Consider the following 8,485-nt stretch of genomic DNA (forward strand, 5'->3'; position numbering starts at 1 on the left):
CTCATAAGTTCAGAGGAAAACACGTCTGCTGACTTTTTGTTTCTCCTTTTTAATTGGGAAGGCAGTTTTGTCCTACTTGTATTTCCAAAGTACAGTTGAGCCTTGGGAATAAATATCAACAGTGAAGTTTAAAGCCTTGTTCCCTGTTAATATTTTGTTTCCTTTTAGTTTATACTGAGGACCCTGAGAAGTATTTGATCAATGACTTTCACAATCCGTTAAAAGAAACAGGATTAAAGCATAATCAAAGAGAGGGAGTGTGTGGCTTAATTATAGAGTTCATAATTTACTCTTCTGCAAAACTCTGGAGAAGCATTAAATGGAGTCTGAAATATTCCAAATATTTTTATGTGTCAGAGTCTGTACTGGGCTCCCAGTACATGTCAAGTATTTTGTATGTTGTTCTGTCCGATTATTCATACCAAAAGAGACAGTCCATTTAAAAATGAAGTTATTTCTGTAAGCTCTGGGTATCTGACAACTCTAATGCCTCTCTGTGGCATGAATGTTCATCACTGGAAGTACATGGAGTGACAGCTGAAGCCAAGAACTGAACTGCAAATTTAGCTCCACAAATCCTGCTGCATGACTGTGAAATCTACAGCTAGTTGCCAATTTTTATTCCTAACTTGACATGCAACTGACAGCAAGTGGATGCCAAAGGGTTTAAGACAATTTTCCACTCTGTTTAGGATGTATTTAAGATTGATGTGAGAAGTGCTGAATACTTTCTTCCTACCAATAAAGTAAAGCCCAGGTAAAAATTGTGTTTCAGAGGGTAAGGTAAACAATTCTCCTGATTCATTAAAGCTGTTTAAAACCAGAAATGCTGGATGAAGAGGTGTCAGAGGGCAGAATCCTCCAACATTGCCACTATTGACATTGCAGTGGTCATGGCAGGTGCCAGCTGGGATTAATGTGGGCAACCGCAGCACCCAGTGTAGGGTGGTTGATGAAATGCTTTGGCTGGGGGGATTGATGGAGAAAGATTTCAGAGAAAAGGAAATGTTGAGGGAAAAAAATAACAGGACTAGAAGAGAAAAATACTGATCTGTCCTGGAGAAGACAAGGTACATCTTTCAAATGTTATGAGTTTCTTGTGTAAGTAATATTAGCAATATCTTGTGACAGCCATCAGTTACCAGAGTACTGTACTGACATCTCTGCTTTGAAAGGGCTCTTCACTAATCAGAACACATTTTAGGTATGAGCAACTCAAAAGATTCAGTGTCTGGAAGAACTGCCTCATGGCGAGAGATGAACAACTTCAGTTTGGTTAGATTTTCCTAGAGAATGGTGAAAAATGTCTATGATGCCTGTCAGTGCTAAGTTTGACTCTCCTGACTTTATCCACTGGATCACTCTGTATCTTAGACTTTTATTTCCCAGCCCAGCTGTCTTATCCACTCTAGATCCCCTACACTGCAATTCCCCATTATCTTTTAGATCCCTGATAATCACATAAGGCCTCAGCCTCACCATTTATACATCAGCCCTTTTCTGATGGTGTTTTAGAATAACAGATTTCAAACCAAACTATTTATATACTGATGAGATTTCACATGCATCCCTGGGCTTTGTTATTTATGCTTATTTATGAAGTTTACTCATCTCTGGAGATCCTTTGATGCTGCTTTGATACTGCGAGCACTTGGATGCTCATTTAGTTCAGAAGAGCCTATGTGGAGCTTGGCACGTTTCCTTGGCACACACGATGCGTGCAATGCCATGCCATTAATTTCTGTGTCTCTCCTAGCAAATAGTTTTCCCACCAATTCATTTTCTGTTAAGAAATAGTGGGTACAAATCAAAGGGAGCTTGTTCTCAAATGGCATAATGCTCTTAGCACTATGGGAGGGGACACGGCAAAGAAAAGAGCATCATTAATACTTGATTGAAAGTTGTTTTGGTTTTGTTTGGGTTTTTCGTTGTTTTGGGGTTTGTTTTTTGTTTTTTTCTTTTTCCTTTCAACTATCTAGTTGGAGTTACACACCCTTTCTGCTCACACAACACCATTTTTCAAGGTAGAAAAGAACAGCTCTTATCTTTTTCACTCTGGCAGGGGCCAGGGTTGGCTGCAGCTCCTGTTTGCAAGGGGACTGGGTGACCTGGAGCTGAGCCTGCATGGTCACTCTTTTAGAGTGATGTCCCCTCCTCCCTTTGCAACACCCCAGAAGATTTTGACTTTGGTGTTATGAAACACTAAGGTTATTGCATCAGATTTTTAGCAACTAAATATCTTCACCTGTGGTGTTAAAGCATTTGGTGTTGAACAAGAACCTTGTTCTTCACTATTTATGCTTGAGAGGACAGCAGGTCAAACTTCAAAGAAGTCATAGTTCAGTATAAATGCTCAAGCCAAACATCTCAATCTTCAGATTCGATTGGAATTTTCATCTCCTGCAGTCTGAGCTAATAATTCTTTCTACTTGCTGCAAGATTTTGAGATGGAGCTGCCATGCTGCTTCCTGAAGATGAACCCCAGAGCCAGACAGCTGGGTGAGAGTGGCTGATTCACAGGCTGTTCAGAAAAGTTGCTTAAATTGTTAAAACTTTCTAAGATACCCTGCTTCCTAGGGCAAGGTGAGATGCCTCTAGAATTGTATTTTGCAAGGCTTACCGCTTCCTTACCCTGCTTTCTCTATTCAGTCCACATTTCATGCCATACATGGGTATGTGACTTCTGAGAGTAGTGAAAACCGCAAGCACCAGTTCAGGAGGTGAGCATGAGCAGAATTTCAAGCACATGCTTAAAGTGCAACTATGCAACTTTTGGGTCCCTCTGCTGTCCTAATGATGGATATTCCTTGAATCAGGACCAAAACGAACACATTTTTGGGAAAGTTGCGTGTATTAAACTGCCTCAGGGATGAAAATGATAAAGTGATGTGGTTTTTTTTTAATCTGATTAGTCCCTTACAGATGTGTCTAGACATAACAGGTATGTTGTAAAGCCTTCTTCTATAACAAAAGGTCATAAATAAAAAACTAAGTAATTTGTGTTTAACACTTGAAAAGAAAGAAATTCTGAGCTTCAGACACAGGTGGGTTTGTAATTACATCTCAGCAATACCCCCACACCCCAAAAGAGTAAATTAGTTGAGATAAACACATTTAGAAGCTATTCAACAACTTGGGTTTTATTTTAGTGAGTAGCTGCAGCTGGAAGAAAGCAAGCAAAGAATTGAAAACTCTGACTTCTTTAAACAGAATCAAAATATTGCCTTTTGTATGTGCATTCTTCTTTCAAGTAGTCCTAAATTTTAAGAATGTAAGTAACCTAAAGTGAATTCTTTTTCCTTAACCTGATATGATTGGTTTGGTTGGTTAACTGAAAAATACCAAATAACTCCCTGAAAAGATATTTACTTTAGATAGACCAAAACTGAGTAAATTTAGTCGATTTAGTTATGCAACTTACAAACTATGTAACATATGGCTTTATGGAACTAAAATGCACCCATGCAGTGTTGAGATGGTACGGTTGGCACTGATATAACTGACTTCATGGCTTGTCACTCACTCCTTACAGCAATCCCTGACCAAGTATGACAGTTTGTCTGGTTTTGACCCTAGAGATGCTATAAAATAGTTGTCCAGTTAAACTTACGTCACTGACGCAGAACAGTTTGTTACTCTCCAATGCACAGAAAGATGCGTTGAAGTGCACACGTCCAGAGCCCCGCAGCTCAATCCTGGTCCAGAAGCCTCAGCTGGGTGCTGGGGTCCCAACTGCGCAGCTGGGGGTCAGAGATAAGGGTGATGTAGGGAGAAACCAGCATAGAGAAATGCTGGTCCTCATCTCTGCTCGCCCTGCAGTTAACCCAGCACATTGAATGCAGAGGTTACTGGCAGCCAGCGAGATGAAAACATCAAAATGAGCAGTAGATCTTGGGAGATTAACATATAAAATCCCTTAATGGATATGTAGGCAACACAGATAATTACAGACCCACAGAGCATGACTCAGGCAAGTACAGGGCACAATTCCAGAAACTATGAAAGGAAAAAGAAGTCACAGTATTACCTCCAAAGAAACTTGAATCAAGCCAGAGAGCAGGAACAGCACTAAGAAACTACACTACAACACAGAAAATCCAACAAAACCCTTTGGGGTCACCACTGCCTGGGAGGGCACAGAAAGCCTCTGACTATTATCAGACTATTTGGGCAGTAAGCAGGGCAAACAGAAACTTATGGGGCAGTATTTCCACACTGATCAAACTTTCACAAGGGTCAACTGAGCTTTACACACACACCCCCACACACACTTTGCCTTTCCAGGGGGTTGAGCAGAAGCCTTCGGCTGGGCATGGGACAAGCACCACAGCAAAGTGCTAAAGTCTGGGAAGGAAACCAGACAGGAGCATTTGAGCTAAAGCTTCTGCCAAAGCCAATTAACATGCAATGGTTGGATTGCACCAGCTTAACAGGGGCAGGAGATGGCAGAGTGACCTTATCTCACCTAGCAGAGACAGCACTGGGCAGGGTGTTCATGCAGCCAGTGTCAAACAGTCTCTCTAGTCCTATAACAAGGACTTAGCAGCAAGTGTATTTGCCCAAACCATGCCCTGACCCACAGATCAGTGCTGTTTCTCCTGTTCCTAGGTCACAATGAAACATGGGCACAACAGGACTTCCCAAGACAACGCAGATGTGCCCTGAAATCAACAGAGAAAGGTTGGAGGGGTATCCACAGGTCCATGCTGTCCTGTCTCCCTTCAGCCCCTGCTCACGCTGCAGGGATGGGCAGAGAGGTCCATACCCACAGCCATGTCCTAAAGCAGAGGGCCATGGACACTTCTCCCCACAACCACCATGTCTGCTTTCATCCCCATGTCTGTATCCAAGACCTTCTCCTGTTGCTAGAGAAAGGCCACAGCCACAAAGCCCCTAGGCTTGATCTTCAGGAAAGCTTTTGCTCATTTTGATTCCCAGTCTGAGTGCAGGCACTCATCTGTACCTACAACACAGAAAAGCCAACAAAACCCTTTGGGGTCACCACTGCCTGGGAGGACACAGAAAGCCTCTGACTGCCCCAAGAAGCCCAGCTTTCCTGCTTGTTGGCACAGTGTTTTACCCCAAGGCTGCTCCTCTACCCCAACATCGTCTCATTGACCCCATACCTGTCCCTAAGCCTCACACTCTCTCTTTTTAAAGAAGAGGGCCCCATGATCCTCTCTGGTTCCCCTATTTCCATCACCTTACCAGCAGCAGTGACAGAGCCATGACACAGCAGAGAAGCTCAAGTGCTTTTCCACTTCATTCTCATTAACCAAGCACCATCACCAAAGACAATTCATTTGCTAAGAGCAGGGGTTAAGGTTCATCTCTAATTACCCTTTGTCATGCCTCCTGTCTCAACAGCATGGATCTGCTTTCAGGGGGAGGTGAGGTTTGACTGGTCAAAGCTGAATGTTTGAACTGCATACAGGTTGGCTCAGCTAAACTGCACTGCCCCACAAGAGATTCAGCTTACCCAATTCAAATTTATGCAAGTATCAGAGTAATAGAAATGCTTTCACATTTTCTGTAGCATGAAGGCATGTGCAGCTGTGCCAGTGCTTTCCTCTCCAGGTTTAGCTGATAAAACAGCTTTTCCACCCCAAGGCTGTCTGTACACCCACATAAAAAGCTCTCCCCACCATATTATATGTGGCTTTATCCTATGTTGACTTCCATCTTCCAGAAAGCAGAAAGGTAATTTATTAATACTTTCTCCATAATATATTTTACTACAAGATCAGCATAAAAATCAAATTAAGAAGCAGGATGTGGGCTGCATGTTGCAGGACAGTAACCATTATTCTCTTTGCCATAGAGGCTCCTTGGACCCCCCCAGCCTATTCTTTCTGTGACGGCAATAGCAACACAGCTTCCCAGGAGCCAGCCCAGCTGCGCTGCTGTTTCTCTACTGGGGAGCTCTGCAGTGTCTGCTGGGGGGGCCTGCAGAAAAGTCCTAGTCTTAAAAACCTATCATCAGACATAGCTATTGTTAAAGTGAAGTCAACAGTAAAACTCTGGCATTACAAACACAAGTCCTGGTGTCACCAGCCGTGGCCAGTACAGGCCTAGGTAAAGGGCAGGGTCACCTCACTGTGTCCCACAGCTGGGCTGTGCAGCCTGCCCACAGGGGCTGGAAAGCTCCCTGGTCTTCATCATTGCTGAAGTACCAACTGTCCCTGCTGACCTTGATTCAACACCTCCTCACATACCCAGGGACAGAGTCCTGTATCCAGACAGGAGGAACAGGAACTACCTTCTCTCACCAGCTCTTGAGATAGCTACTTTATTGTCTCCTGTCAGGCTTCCAAATAAACATGACTGACTCCCCTACAGCTCCAGGGTGAGCTCCACACAGTCCTCTTACAAAAAGTGTGGTCTGTGTGTGGATGGGACATGAATGCCACCACCCCAATCTCCCTGCCCTTCTCTGTATGTGCCCATCTGATGCCTACAATGCACGCTCTGGAACAGAGACCATTCCCTGGAGTGCAGTGCTGGAGCTGCCAATAAGTCACCACAACAGATACCTTGTTTGGAGCAGTGAGCAGACATCTGTGCACCTGAAATTTCATGTTTTCCGCCCCCACCCCCCCCTCCCAAAAAGCTGAAGTGGAGGTGCAGAACCTGTTATGTCAAAGACATCTAAGCTCCCTGCCAGGGTGCAGGGCTGCATCTCAAGGCAAGGATGATGCCAGCAGGAGGCTGCAACACCAGCACAACTGGAGCAACTGGAGGAGCGGAACCCTGCCACAGCAGGAGTGAGGGCTGTCATCAGAGCTTAGCAAGAGGATTACATTTTTGTCTTAGGAGCTGGGACATCTGCCAGGCTCCTGCAGCTACCAGGTGAATGTTTGCATGTCATGACCTAGGGCTAATCAGACTTGCAAACAAAACAGGGACTGGGATTTAGTCCACTGGAAATGTTTGTCCCCTGCAATGGAACATCATGCTGATTTATCAAAAGAGTTTGTTATTCTGTCTTTTGAGTTTTCTCAGCCTTCTCCTTGAATCATGATTCGACATCATAGTAGAGGGGCTTAAACTATATAAATATATATATATATTTAGGGAGGTAGAAGTTTAGGTCTCACCTAATCACTGCACTCCAGGAGCTGAGGCTTTACCAAAAAACCCCCCCAAAAAAAACAAAAAAAACAACCCATAGCAAGAATCACAACTGGTGCCAAAAGCTCAAAGCTAAGCTGTGCTGAAGAGACATGACACCACTCATAAATCCAGCAGGTCTGTGGCAGCATCCAGTGTCCGTCCTTGGAACTGCAATGTCCCCCCTCCATCGCTCTGCAATTTGCTCACAAGAGGAGCATGGTCACCCTGCCAGGCCTTGGAGAGACAACACCAAGGCCTTGACCATCCCAGGGGTCAGAATGGAAGGTGTCCAGGTGCTGGACAGGCCACCAAGACACAACAGCAGAGCACCCTCAGCAACAGAAGGTCCTCTGAAACCCTGTTAGGGTCAAGGGGGCTTGCACCAACTCTGCAGCCGTGCCATGCCATAGCTGCTGGGATACAAGGGCAAACGACAGCTCTCTCCTTTGTCACAGCACTAACAGAGGGCAAAGAGCCTTACAGAGGCAGAGCCCAAGCCTCAGCTGGGTTCAGTGAAAAGCAGAGCTAGTGTGTCACGCCTGGAGTCCCACTACTGATGCTAAATCTCAGTATCTGCATCCAACAACAGCGTGACTGAAAAGATCTCCCAAAATCCTAGAGGAACAAAGCCCAGCTCATCTCAGCTGAGCTTCTCTGCCCCTAAACGTCTTTCTCCATTATCTAGAGGAGAGATGAGCAGTCTCAGGCCAAGGAAGTCACTGATTAGAGCTACCCTTTATCTATTATATCAAGGGGACAGGCTGAGACTGCACCCCATGCCTGTGCTCTTTGATAAGAGGTGATGGGTCCTGCAGTAGCACAGGAAACCTGTTCAGAGCACCGTGGCCCAACAGCAATCTCAGGAGAAGGGAAGAATGGCTGCCAGGAGGGAGAGCCAAGGAACGAGTAACAAACAGAAATAATTTACTAGGGCAGTTCACAGCACCAGTGCCTCCCCACACTGATCTACCAGTGTAACTCATTGCAAGAACAGCTGTTGGGCTCAGCAAAAATAAGCTAATACAGACATGCATCCTGAAAAGAGGATGGGTGCTGCAATCTCAGAAACATTTGGGTCTCTGGGGGTGAATAACTTTACAGCAGTTTGTGCACAGCTCTGCTGTCAGCATGTCTTTTAAAACAAGATTTTTTAAATGGGTTAATTTTAAATAAGATTTCAACAAGTACAATCAGCTTCGTGGCTGGGTTGTGCCTGTGCAGAGCACTAGGACCATAAGATGGCATTGTGCTTCTTTTACCAGAGCTGACTTCCCCCCAAGGCTGGCGTAAAGAGGACATCGGGGCTCCTCTCCAAAACGAGCCTGTCCATCAGGACCAGGGCAGCCTCCCCAGCCGGAGCGGGTCCGGCCCC

The sequence above is a fragment of the Antrostomus carolinensis genome, unplaced genomic scaffold (assembly GCF_000700745.2).
Source record: "Antrostomus carolinensis isolate BGI_N321 unplaced genomic scaffold, ASM70074v2 scaffold34680, whole genome shotgun sequence".
Classification (NCBI taxonomy): domain Eukaryota; kingdom Metazoa; phylum Chordata; class Aves; order Caprimulgiformes; family Caprimulgidae; genus Antrostomus; species Antrostomus carolinensis.